General features: G+C 51.2%; 1 long non-coding RNA gene across 2 annotated transcripts; it reads left to right on the top strand.

Annotated features, from left to right (window-relative positions):
* Positions 1–1,944: 1,944 nt before the first annotated feature.
* Positions 1,945–5,882, top strand: LOC306808836. 2 transcript variants are annotated; one of them, XR_013776114.1, is made up of 5 exons: positions 1,945–2,774; positions 4,722–4,800; positions 4,884–5,014; positions 5,503–5,559; positions 5,718–5,882. It is a non-coding gene; the product is annotated as an uncharacterized lncRNA (long non-coding RNA). The 2 variants fall into 2 exon arrangements; XR_013776115.1 differs by having other exon boundaries at positions 4,722–5,014.
* The last annotated feature ends 7,992 nt before the right edge of the window (positions 5,883–13,874 follow it).

The following is a 13,874-nucleotide window of genomic DNA, read 5'->3' as shown; positions in this document are numbered from 1 at the left end:
ATTTTTCTCATGGCAGGAAGCAGTGCTCTGAACCCAGGCTGGTGAGTGAGAACTCCCACAAATGAGCTCCCAGTTCCTGTGTCTGCAGAAAGGCAGCTTTGCTCCTGCCAATGAGCCAAAATGTGCAGGAATGTCAGAAGAGAAGAATTAAAGGTAATGGTGTTTTATGAAGCAGCAGCTGCTTTTTTGCAGATAAATTCTACTGACCTGCAGTGCTTTAGTGTAGAGTAGTTTAATAATTAAAGGAAATGAGATGATTTTTTTTTAACATGCAGACAGTAATTCCTTCAGTCATATGCCCACCTGGATTTTGTTACAGCAGCCAGTAATCAAATGTGCACCAGCTTCATTTGTGTGCCAGTGCAAAGACTGCGATAGATAGACACAAAAACAGTCCCACAGTTGCTGAAATCTTTCTGCACAAAGGATTCATCAGAATTCAGCATCCAACTGTCTGGAGGTCTTCCTGCTTGGCCTTGCCTTCTGTGTGAACCTAATGAGAGCTGACAGTAATTTGAACACTTCTGGTAGTGTTTGGGGAGGTGAGAGGTAGCTGAGAATAGATAAGAGTCAGCTAAGATGATGGCAGTGACTTGGAGGGGGAAAAAAAAGCTTCCACGATTGTTTTCTTTCCTTGGGAGTGATTCTGTTAGTTGCAGCTGTAAAAGCTGCTTCCTGGCAGCTGCTGTGGAAAGGTTTGAGCCATAAAAAAGGCTTGGGCTTCCCAAGGATGTGCTCCCAGGCCTTGCCAAGCACCTTCCCAGGGACTCATTTTCCATTATTGAAACACGCAGGGCCAGTAGCAGCAGAACCTCTGGCAGGATGAGCAGTTGTTCTCGTTTGGAAGGAGCAGCAGCTATGCTGCCACTGGTGGCCCTGACTAAAGGGACACCTGTCCCAGGTCACCCACAGCACAAATTAAAGGTCTGACTCAGAGGCAGGAATGGGGGAGCTCACGGCAGGAGGAGGAACTCTGGCATTTCCTTCCCAGGTGTGTACGTTGAATCCAAAATAAAGAGTGGTCTGTGATGATGAGACCTAAGCAGAGATGGGTGTTCTGTAGTCAAAGGCTGCTTGGCACAGAAACAGAGGACAGAAGTGGCCTGTGCTGTGCTAATCCATGTTTTCTGGGAGTCTCCTGTGACAGCAGCTCGAGGCTACCATGCACTGGTGCTTTGGGTGCTGGCAGGTTGCTTTCCCTCCTTCAAGGGCAGCTTTGTGCCTGCTGCAGGGTGAGACCAGAGCCTGTGCAGTCTGTGGTGGGACCTAGAAGTGTCCCTGGCTGCCACTCTGCTGTCCTGCTGCAGGAAGCTGCTGGTGGCTGCAGCCTGGCCTGCTGGTCAGGATGGTCCTGGTTCTGTGGGTGATGCTTTGTGTCCCTGTGTCCAGAGAGCAATGGCAGGCTGTCCCCTGGGCTGTTCTCAATGGAGGATGCTGCAGGCATCAGAGGACTGAGAGCCCAGCTGGGGCTGGCAGGGAGTGAGCAATGTGGTCACCAGTTAAAAATAAGTTTGGGTTTGGTGTTTGTGGGGGAGGATCCTCCTGAGGTGGCAGGAGCTGCTCAGAGGCATGGGTTGGATGCCTGTGGTGGCCCCAACACCAAACATCCTCCCTGCATCTGTTTGCAGGGTGCTCCATGTGCTCATCACCAAATTCCCTGGCTGCACTGGCCTGGAGACTGTGTCACACTGGCACAGATGGGATTGCTGCCAGTGTTTGTCCCAAGACCAAGTGCTGGCAGCAGGAGTTCCCTGAGTGATTTGTGTGTGAGAGCACCAGAGCTATTGATTGTAAACTGGGCAGCAACAGGGACTCTGCCACTGGCTTGGCTGAGCTGCTCCAGGGTTTATCCACCCTGGACATTAAAACCCATCCCTCATTTCTGACCTAAACCTGCCAATGAGACTCTTACACTGGGACTCTTGGGGCAGAAACAGCCAGGTTTTTGGGACAAGTGACTCTCTAGTGCTGCTTGCTCCCTGCATGGATTACCCAGAGTTAGGTTCACTCTGTCAGAGGGGGCTCCACATATCCTGCAATTACTATAAATGAAAGTCAAATGATTGTGGGAGCAACTTTGTTGTAGAGTTGAAGGCATTAAATAGGACAAATCTTATGGGAGAGCTAATTCCCTTTATTAGGTGGGGAAAACAAATTAACTGCATACACAAGCCCTTTCTGACACTATTGTTACTTTTATTATCCTGTACTGGTGCTGTTGGAAATGAGGGCATGGCATTAGAGGGAAGGCACGTTATGCAAGTGTTTAGACCTGCTGGTAACTGCTCTCTGCTGACAGGTATTTACTTAATGATATGTTGGAGTGAAAGCCAGGACTAGCATGGAGGAGCTGGGAGTGCTGAGCTCTGCCTGGTCCAGCCTTGCCTGGAGCTGCCTGACCTCCCACCCGTAGAAGGCATCCCCCAAAGCCCCTTTCCTGTACTTCCAGCAGGTCCTGACCATATCACATTCCCAGACTGAGTCCCCAGTGCTCTCCCTGCCCCCAGACCTGGTTTCTTGGGTGTCTGCAGCCTCCAGAGCTGCCCTGACTCGCTTGCCAAAGGCCTTTCTGCCTCCCGTGCTGGAGGCAATAATGCCTCTTGTGGGTACCAGTGGGACTGGTCACGTTTCCTGTGTCATGTGCTGTCCATGACAGATGGCAGAGCCAGTTTTTCTGCTCCAGAACTGGGGCTGGGGAGGAGACCACAACACTCAAATACCCAGAGCCCTGCTGCCAGCCAGCCATCGAGGAGATCACTTCTTTTTCAGCTCAGGTAAGGTCCTTCCCTTCCTCTCTTATGCCATCCAGGGAATTTACAGACTCACCTGTGTGTTTTAGAGCCTGGAGAAGCAGAGGAGAGCAGCAGGGTGGATGAGGGTGCAGCAGGAGCATCCCTGGGACTGCTCCTGCTCCATGTGGGGATGGCAATGGGGGCCTGAGCTTTGTGGGAAGGACTTCAGAGCCCTGGCTGAGATGGGAGTGGGCTCACTGTGAGCCTGTTGTGCCTGGGTGGGTAAGGCCATTCAGGTTCATCTAGAAGGGTCTGGATACACAGGTTTGCTCTGTTAGCCAGAGCTCTGATCCAGCTGTGGACAATTGCAGCTGGTCTGTGGAGACCATCAGCTGGGTTTTGCTGGTTTGTCTGCTTGGGCTTTAAGAAACCAGCTCATCTGGGGCAGGCAAACCTGCCTGCACAAAATGTGAGGTAGCTGAGGCTCCAGAGGAACAGGCAAAACTAGATCTGCTGGTCCAGGCTGGGATGGGAAAAGCTGAGCATTGGCAGCCATCAGGAGCCAGCACCCACAGCAGGGGCTGCACAGAGTGCTGGGGCACCCCCAAAGCAGGAGCTTGTCAGAGCCCACCCCTTCTCTTGGAAATCAGCAGGGTTGGTCTCCAGGACAGAGATGGCAGTGCAGAGGGGAATTAAAGGGGTTTAACCCCCATAGGAACATTTCTTGGTATGTGTTGGGGCAGAGCTGTCCCTTCCCAGCTCTGGCTGCTGGACTTTGGTCTGGTTGCCCATCTCCTCGTGCAAAGCTTGATGTTCCCCCCTGTGCCTTCCCTATCTGCTCCCTCTGGCAGTGAAGGCACCAGGCACAGACACCCTCATGTTCTGGGGGCTGGACACACCATGGGGCAGCTTTGGTGAGCAGGACATGGGGTCAGAGCATCTCCTACCCCTTCCCAGGGCTGCCTTTTCTTTTGTTAATGTTTGATTATTTTTAATGATTTTAGATTAGAATGTGATTATTTTCAATTAGTAGCTGCACTTCTTAATTACGGAGATGAATTAGATTGCAGTTCATTATTAATTAGATTTTAACTTTGCACTGATTACATCTTCTATCAGTCACCTCCCACACTCCTTTCCTTCCCATCCAAACTCCCTCTCCCCAATGCCATCCCAAACCCCACTGCTCCCCTGCAGCATCGTGGGGGTTTAAAAACCTGCCTAGAAAATACAAATCAATGCTATTGGCTCAGAAGCTGCAACTGGCTCCTTCAAAAGGGCCAATAATAACAACCAGATGATGTCATTTTGTGGCTAAAACTATTAAAAGGAAGCATTAATATTCTGCCTCCCTTCATCACTGGCTGTGAGAGAAACTATTTCCTAATTACCTGCTGCAGCAGGGGTGGATCTGCTCTTCCCAGTGAGCAGAAGGGACCTGATCCCCTTATCCCTGCTGTCCTGTTTGTGTATGAGAGGGAGTGTTTGACCTGCCCAGGCTATTTCTTAGGCTTTGTTTGGGCCTCCTATTTTTAAAGCAAGCTGTTTCCTTCCTTTCTTTTCTTTTCATCTGTCACCTTTCAGGCACCTAATCAATGCTTGGGAGTTTTCTTACCCTTGCTCTTGGCTTCTTCTTTGCTTGCTGCTGTCTCCATCTCACCCTGTCCCTCAGGGAAGGTATCTTTTCTACTGGGGAGCCCCCCACACCTTCTTTTTATTGTTTCTTCCTCATTTAATTTGAAATACTTCTATAATTTGCACCTGCACATTTGTCTGCTTCCATCACTCTCCACTTGCTGCTTTCCTGGGCAGAGGGGGCTGCCTGGGTGGGCACAAGGTCTGGTCCTTTTGGTTTTTGTGCAGTCCACAGACTGTTTGATCTCCTTCCCTGCTGTTTTTGAGGGCAGGAATTACACTGTGCCTCTGTGAAAACTGAATGTTTCCATCCCTGAAATACTCACCTTCCTCCATCTCTTGTTGCTCCTTCAGGTCCTCTCTGTTCTGTAGGTGTGACTGTCTCGTGCCCCAGAGCTCTTTGGCTTTGGTAAAATGTCAACCATCCTGAAATGTGAGTGTTTGGTGTGGGCTCAGGGGAGCTGCAGGGTTTGTGTGTGCTGGATGCAATGAACCTTCCTCTGTGCCCTGCTGTAGGGTTTGGACGGGAGGATAAGGAGAAAGAGGAGAAGGACAAGAAAGAGGAGAAGGAAGAAAAGGAGAAGGAAAAGACTGAAGGAGAAAAAGAGAAGGAGAAGCAGAAGAGGAGGAAGAAGGAAGAAGAAAAGGTAGGGGAATGATGGAGTTTTCTGCAGGACCTTTTACATCCTGGTTGCAAAGGGAAGCCACATCTGACCCATGGCAAACCCACACCTGTCGTAGATGGAGCTGTGACAAACCCACACCTGTAGTAGATGGAGCTGTGCTTCCACAACCTATAAATCACAGTGCCCATGGCTTTTCCACTGAGACAGCTCAGTGGCTCTTTGTTCCCGTCATTCCTAGTTAGTTCTCCCTCCTTTTTCTCTCCAAATGGGATGCTGCCTGGTATGGACAGTGATGCTGCCTGCACTGCATACACCATGAAATCCTTGCTCTTGGCTCTGCAGGGCTCTGTGGTGCCATGGTCACAAGTGGTTCCACAGCAGCACCTGTGGTGCCAAGCCTGGCTCTAGATACCCACAGGACCAGGAGTCTCCCTGATTTGAAGCTCTGGCTTGAACAGCAAAGGGTGTCAGGGTTCCCAGTTATGCTTGTCCCTCTCTCTTTACCCCAGCAGGGAGATGGAGAAGAGGGCAGGAGCAGCAGCAGCTCTGACAGTGACTTGGAGGAGGTAACCTCACCCCCAGCTCCATGCTGGGCTCCCCCTTGCACCCCAGCCCTGTGGGTTTGCACCTACAAACCCCAGTGTGGGTGCTGCCAAACCCCTGGCATGGGACACCCTACAGTCCTCTCACATGCTGTCCCTTTTTTTTTCTGTCCCTGCCCCAGGACCAAGGCATTGCCAAGGATGATGAGAAGGAAGACAAGGATTAGTCTTTCCATGCTGGAGCAGCAGTGCACACCCTGGGCATGCCAAGGAGGTGGAGATGGAAACAGCAGCTTGGGCTGGAGGGCTACTCTTAGCCAAATAAAGATGTTGTGATCTCCAAAGAGAAATGCCATTTATTCACCCAGTCACACTGCCTCCCCAGTGCTCTCCTCTGTCCCTCTGCAGAAGGAAACACTCAAGGAAAGGCAGGTGGGGAGCTGCGACCTGTGTGAGCAGATTTTGTTCAAGACCGTGACAGAGTCTGGAGAGAAATGCTCTGTCTGCCAGGCTCTGCATAGTCCCTCCAGGTCTGGCATCACCAACATCCTCCCTGCGCCCTCCACGCCGCTCATTGTGGGATGGAGCAGCGTGAGTGGGGACAGACGCCTGGTGCTCTGCTGAGCTTTTAAAACCAACTTCAAATTTATCAAAAACAAACGAAAAGCTGTAATAGGGGAGGGAAAACCCCGACAAACCTCTCTCTTTTTGAAGCACTGACTTCAGCGCAGGAACCGCGCCCGTTCATCCCCGGACCCGCCGAGGGCAAGCATCGGGCGCGGAGCCAGGAAAATAAATAAGTGGGGAAAATCGGGAAAAATTACGAAAAATAAGCTGGCACTGCCATCTACCGGGAATGAGACGTCTGGCAGCGGGGCCACGGGTTTCATAATCGCTCGGCTGTTTCGTAAGGCTCCTGCAGGGCTCCGGGGACAGGGAGAGAGCATCGGGGACAGGGAGAGAGCATCGGGGACACGGAGAGCATCGGGGATAGGGAGAGAGCACTGGGGACAGGGAGAGAGCATCGGGGACAGGGAGAGAGCACTGGGGACAGGGAGAGAGCATCGGGGACAGGGAGAGAGCACTGGGGACAGGGAGAGAGCACTGGGGACACGGAGAGCATCGGGGATAGGGAGAGAGCACTGGGGACAGGGAGAGCATCGGGGATAGGGAGAGAGCACTGGGGACAGGGAGAGCATCGGGGACAGGGAGAGAGCATCGGGGACAGGGGGAGAGCACCGGGGACAGGGAGAGAGCACTGGGGACAGGGAGAGCACCGGGGACAGGGAGAGAGCACCGGGGACAGGGAGAGAGCACCGGGGACAGGGAGAGAGCACCGGGGACAGGGAGAGAGCACTGGGGACAGGGAGAGCATCGGGGACAGGGGGAGAGCACTGGGGACAGGGAGAGAGCACCGGGGACACGGAGAGCATCGGGGATAGGGAGAGCATCGGGGACAGGGAGAGAGCACCGGGGACAGGGAGAGAGCACCGGGGACAGGGAGAGCATCGGGGACACGGAGAGCACCGGGGACAGGGAGAGCATCGGGGACAGGGAGAGAGCACTGGGGACAGGGAGAGAGCACCGGGGACAGGGAGAGAGCACCGGGGACAGGGAGAGAGCACCGGGGACAGGGAGAGAGCACCGGGGACAGGGAGAGAGCACCGGGGACAGGGAGAGAGCACCGGGGACAGGGAGAACATCGGGGACAGGGAGAGCATCAGATACAGGGAGAGCATCGGGGACAGGGAGAGCATCAGATACAGGGAGAGAGCATCGGGGACACGGAGAGAGCATCGGGGAGAGGGGGAGAGCATCGGGGACAAGTAGAGCATCAGATACAGCATCAGATACATCGGGGACAGGGAGAGCATCAGATACAGGGATGCCTCATTCTGGTAGGGCCCAGCCGGCAGCAAAAGGGACCTCGGAGGGCGACACAGGACCAGCATCCCGACCCACTGCTGCTGCCAGCAGTATTAGGTCAAGCCCAGAAGTCTCACCATCAATAAAAACTTAAATGCAAACTTGAGCATAAGCTCTCCCTGCTGTGCTGCTGCTTTGTTTGGTTTTCCTGAAGTCTATTTCTATGAGTATTTTCTTGAGTAATGCAGATTTCAGGCAAATTCGAGATTAAAAGTCAGCACTGCAGAGGATTTTACTTGGAAGCACAGACTGTGGCTTTGGATGTTCTTTCCACGGAACAAATGCAGCCGGCTCTTGTATAAGCACAACAAACAGCAGGAAAGATGCTGAGGAATGTTGTCTTAATTATCCAGCACAAAGATTAAAGGGAAAACACGAAGATGGGAAAAACAAACAGCCCCAAAAGCTAAACTGGGTTTCAATGAGCTGGTTTGGCTTCAGCAGGGAAGGATTGATTTGAACTGCCTTATTGTTTCATGAACCCTTGGGTGCATTAATGTAAAATAATCCTGTATGGGGTTATTGTAGATATTTTACTTTTCCCTCTGTGCAAGTACACAGGACTCTTGCACAAGACACAAACTACTTCCAAATAGTAGATGGAGTTGCAGAATTTTATAGTCCCCTCAGGACATGTAACTACAGGATGGGAATATCTTGGAATAAATTCTGTGTTTGGACATGAAAAGGGGAGGCATTGCCTTTGCTTTTTAAGATAAAGTTTGGAAACCTTTCAAGCATGCTGTGCCAGACTCTGAGGTCAAACCTGCCTGTGGATGCTCACTTGGAGCTGAGAGGTGTAGCATCTTACTGGAGTGGGATTCTGCTTTCCAGCTGACAGGTATTTCATCTAAAAGCCCTGAAATTGTCCTCTTTCCTTTGTGCCCAGATCCCAAAATGGGGGGAGCCTGCAAATGTCTGCAGTTGTCCCCACATCCATGTCCTTGCTGTCCCCAAGCTCACGAGCTCAGGGCCCTGGGCACTCCCTGCAGTGTTGGTGATGGTGAGCACCAAGCCAGGCAAAGTCTTCCTGTTTGCTGCTTGTGTTTTACAGTCCCTGCTCCAGGCCACTGCACCAAGCTCTCTGCAAACACAGCATGTGCAGCCAGCTCCCTGTGGCACGAGAGCAAAGAGCCAAACACACCCAGGACTGGCTGTGTGAACACCCAGCCCTCTCCTCCAGCAGCCAAACCTCTCCATCCTGCCTTCAGCACCTTGCCCTGCACACAGCTCTCACCCCTCTGTGCCCCTGTCCTGCCTTCAGAGAACTGGCCAAGTCTCCCCAGAAAGTTGGGGAGGTGAAAACCATTTCAAGTTTCCTGGTGTCCCTAATTCCTCATTGCATCTCAGCCCTGGCATGAAGCCAGGTGACGTGAATGGGTGTGGAGCACACACATTTGTGCCAGCCACGGGGATTAGGGCTCAAAAACCCTTGGTGGAGGAGGCAAAAGGCAGATGGAGCATCTGGCCTTGGGGGATGCTGAGGACTTTCAGTCACAGCAGTCCAGTAGCTGTCCTGAGGGACACATCCCCAGCATGACCTGTGTGCTGAGATGGGTGTTTGCCCACAGATGTGACAGCCAGCAGCTGTCAGGGCCTGAGCTCTGCCTTCACCAGGGTGCTGGACCCACCTCCTTGGCTTGAGCACCTGCAAGGTTCAACCAGGGGCTCCTCAGCTGGCTGGGAGAGGAGCAAGGAGCAGAGAGCTGGGCCAATGCCCATCACCCCATCACCCCACGCTCTGGAGGGGCGGAGTGGAACAGGAGACCAGCAAGAGGAACTGGCAGCCGTGGAGTTACTTAAGCAAGCCTTGTTTACACAAATTTATATAATAACTTTGGCTGGTCCTCGGGGAGCAGGAGGGGCTGTGCTGCCCCTGCTCACACTATCTGGGGGAGCCTGCAGGGATCCTGCACAGCACGTGGCTGTCTGGGGCCTCCTAGCAGCAGAGATGGCAAGAGAGTTTAGGTGTGGAGAAAGAATTGTTTCCTATACCATTTCATGCAGAGATGCCCCCATAAAAAGGCATTTTTTCTATAAATGCCAACAATTTCAGAATAGAAAGGCTGTACCTTTATTTTGAGATGAGACTTTTCATCTTGCATCCAGGAGCTTTATTATAAAAAGTGTCCTATTAGGGAAACAAGGCTCTCTAAGGTAGAGATCAAAAAGAATTTTTTTCCTCTGTTCCCAAGTGACCTTTTTCATGGAAAATTTCAAGCTGTTTTTCATTCCACTAACAAATGGAAACAGTTAAAAATCCTGACTTCCCCAGAAAAGCTGATTCCTGCAGCCCTGCTTATGATCTGCTAATCTCTGCAGAGTGCTGGGCAGAGGTTTCCTATGAAAGCACTCTTCTATTTTTGAGCTGAATAAGAAGAAAAGCAAAATCCAAATGGAACTGGAGTCATACAAGAGAAGGGTGTTTTGGAAGGTGAAATCTCTGCTCCTGCTTCCTGCACAACACTCAGACTTGCTCCTCTCTGTGCTTCATCCTCTTACAACTTGTCCCTTCATTCTGAATATCTGTAAGTTAAGACTCTTTGCTATGATAATAGCAGCTAAAAGTTATAGCAGAGCTTTATTCTTGGGATTAATTTTCATTAGAATGATGCTGATGATACACATCTTTCCCAGCACCTTCCTCTCCTGAGCAAACCTCTCTGGGATTCTGCATTTGCTCTTTCAGAAGAGCAGAGCAGGCTCTTTACTCCACAAACCTCGCTGCAATCCCTTCCTAAAACTCACAGTGGAATGGTGCCAGGCTGCTTGGGAAGGAAAACCTTCAATTTGCTCTGGCAGATCCACCAGGACAGGTTTCTGGGTGACAAATGTTCCGAGCACTAACAACTTGACCTCTTTAAGAGCCGTGACGCCTGTGCGTTACGAAAGGAGGAGCTGGCTTACCCAAACATGATTCACCTGCTGTTCAAAGTGCACCAGAGGTGGAGGCCAGCCAGCCTGTGCAACAAAAAGGCACAGACAGAAATATTTGTCTGCTCCTGCAGCAGAATGCTCTGCCCAGGCTACCACTGCTGTGAACAGCCCAGGAGCACACAGGCAGCTATTTATAACTGTGGTAGAGGCACAGCCTGAAATCCAGCCCAGGATGTGTTTAGGGCTTCATTCTGTCAGGCTGAGGAGAAGGGGAGACCCTGAGAGCTCTCTGCATTTCTCCCCGAGACTTCAAGGTGCTTCATTCTCCACACAGTCAGACATGGCTTTTGGATGGAATTTGAGCTGCTGGCTTTGCAAGAGCTCTTCTGTCCTCACCAAGAAGGACACACAGTGGTGGTAGAGATGCTGGAGCTGAAGGAATAAGGAGCAGGGCAGAGGATGAGGCAGTCAGACAGAGCCCAGAGGCATCCCTGCAGAGCAGGCTCTGCCAGCTGCAGAGCCACCTGCTGCCACTTGCAGCCTCTGTGGCAAAGCCACCAGGCAGCACTGGGTGCCTGCCAGCCCTGCTGGGTGGGAGCCACACAGCAGAAGGGAAAAAGGAAGAAATGAGGGAGGCAGCACGTACTCACCTCTTGCTGAGGCCAAGGCTGGTGAGAGAACGGGGCAGGGCAGCTGGCCAGTGCCCAGCTGCAGGGATGGGCCACCCTGGCATCAGCCACAGCCACAGGTCAGGCACATGGACACACAGCAGCCTGGGAAGTTGGCAGCTTCTGTCTGACCCTGCAGTAAAGGCTGATTATAAATCTGCTCTCCCCATCCAGAAGATTAAGAGGGTGATGTGACCTCCAGGTCTGGCCCACTGAAATGCAGCTCCCTCTGGACACCAGTCTTGGAAGTGGTGGACCTTGCTGCAATGTAAAGGTGTCCTCAGGGAGTTTGCTTGTTATGACTTTTCCTCCTTTAATCACTTTGTTATGTTATCCATTGGTTTAGGTGGTGCTGAGCAAGCCCTGCTGACTCTGGGCTCCTCCTAGAGTTCTCCTGTCAATAGAGGATCTTCAGCTTCAATAGAAATACCAATAAAACAATTGCAAAGCATCACAGCAAGCTTACAGCATCCTGCACCACAGCCCATGTCCTGTCACCATCCCTGGGCTTCCCCTGGGATAATGGAGACAATTCTGATCTGTTTTTGTATTCTCTCCTCAGGGGTTTGTGGTTTGTACATGACTGCCCATGCTGTGGAAAAAGACATCTCCATCTATTTTATGTGCTGCTTCCAAGAGTGAGAGATAATGTTCTGCCAACCTCTTTGCCAAGATGTTTGGCTCGAGAGACTAAAATGAGCCAGATACAGATCTGGATTCTCCTGCTGTGACTCTCCAGTTTCCAGGAGTTCAGGCATAAGCCTGGTTACATGAGCAATGAGATAACATTACTTTGCAGCTGTCTGTCCCACCAATCCATGTGAAAGTCAACTCATTTCTTTAGGAATGATGCTGCCTCAGGCAAAGCCTGTATGAGTCAGAAGGAAAAAAATATTAAAGTTTTCTTAATTCCCTGACCCTGTTTACATCTGATCCTTTGTAGTGAGAGTCAGGACCTCTCTGAGCACTGAAGCAGCAGAGTTTCAGGGAACAATACCATGTAATTTATATGATTGCTTCCTGCCCACTGCCTGGTCACACAGTGCAGAGCTCGAATCCCAAAGCTCACAGAGCACTGTGGCAGTCTGCCTGCCTCTGCCAAGAGAAAACCAGGCCTGCAGCAACTCCCCTAACTGCACACAGAGACCTGAGAGCAAAGGTGCAGGTCACAAAAAATGAGCTCAGGACAAAGAGTCTCCCACACCACCTGCTTCCAGTTCCTTTTGCTCCACTTCCCAGGAAAGGCTTTGAGCTGCATGTGGCAAATGGGGAAACCTGGTGGTTGAATAACATCCTGGATCTAGAAATACTATGATGTAAAGAAAGAAAGAAAAAATTCCAGGAAGCTGATGTGTTTGTTGACAGGCTTGGGCGGGAAGGGAGGATGATGCAAATAACTCCCTGCATGGTACAGGCACGTACTGAGGTGTAAAAACAATTCCTTAGGCCAACTCTTAAGGCTTGCAGACAGCCAGGATCCAGCTGCAGTGCTGCTGGGGCACAAGTGTGCCTGCAGAGGTGCTGAGGCTCTTTGCCTGGCCACCCAGCAGGCTGCCTGGCACTTGGACATGCCACTGTGAGCCCAGGGTGGCCCCTGCTGACAGCAACTCTCCCCCTCCTCAGCTGGGATTCTTCTAGGGATCTTCCCAGGATTCTTCTGGAATGCTTTCCTCCTGCTGGTTTAGAAATGGGAGAACTTGTTTCAACTCTGTGCAACAGGATTTTCAGGTCTGATGGTGCTGGAGGAAGCAGGAATAGCAGCTTGGAAAAGGGGTCATGACATTCAAGGTGCATGTTGTTCCTGTTTACAGCTGCTTGTGGTGCCTTTGAAGACACTCTCAGGTGCACACAGACCTCCTCTCTGCACGAAAAAAAGGCAACACTGGGAAGGTGCTGTCACCTCAGAGCCACTCCTTAAACCCTAACGTGTCAAAAACAAAACAAGTGTCAATGCTTGCAACAAATATTTATGCACCAAAAATGAGCAAACACAGCTGGTGTGAAATCCCTTATCCCCATGCTGGGCTGTCAGCAGTCTGGACCCCATTAATGAGGCTGTGCTGGAGCCCAAGCACAAGGGGACGTGTGGCTGGGAGCCAGAGGAGGAGCTGCAGCAACACCTGGAACTCCTCACCCTTCACTGACCCTGGGACATTTCCCGCCTCTAAACTGAAATAAAAATCAAAATCCTGTTGTGCTTTGCAAATAGTTCCTACACACAGTGTGATCTGTCCTCTGTTATGCAACACGTGAAGTTCTTGTCTGGCCAGCAGAATGGTTAGCATTAAGCATTTAAAGCTTTTTTTTTTTTTTTTTTTTTTCTTTTGCAGTTATGTACTGAGTCAGCACAAACAGGGCAGTGACAAGAGAGCATTTGGAGTTCTGAACCAGCTCAGCTCTGGACAGATTGAAGAAAACAAAATGTTCTTGCACACTGGTGCTAATGAAGCCTGGTTTGTGATGGCCTCGTGTGTCGTGGTTGATTGATTTCAAACTGCATTATGCAAAGGCAGATTATAAAGCACGTCTGCTCTGCTTGTGAGGCACTGGAGAGCCCACACATGGCTGTGGAGTGAATCAGGAGGTGAGGGAAAGAATGAGGCAGGTCCCAGGTGAGCAGCCTGGTGTCTCCCAGAGGAACTGGCTGGGGTGATGGGAGATGCTGTGCTCCTTACCTGGCAAAGGGCTGCAGCTCCCAGGCTGAGCCACACAAACAGGTTATTGGGCACTTTGCTTCGGTGTTGGCTGTGACAGGTAAATCATCCTTGTTTTATGGCTCATGAGCCAGGAATGTGCCCTTCTTGAGGGGTAAACTGGAGACAAAACTGGCGAGGCCTCCCTGGTGGCAATCTTTGTTCTTAGTCAGTA

Source organism: Erithacus rubecula (assembly GCF_903797595.1).
Source record: "Erithacus rubecula genome assembly, chromosome: 16".
NCBI classification, from domain to species: Eukaryota; Metazoa; Chordata; class Aves; order Passeriformes; family Muscicapidae; genus Erithacus; species Erithacus rubecula.
This window is presented reverse-complemented; position numbering and strand designations above follow the sequence as displayed.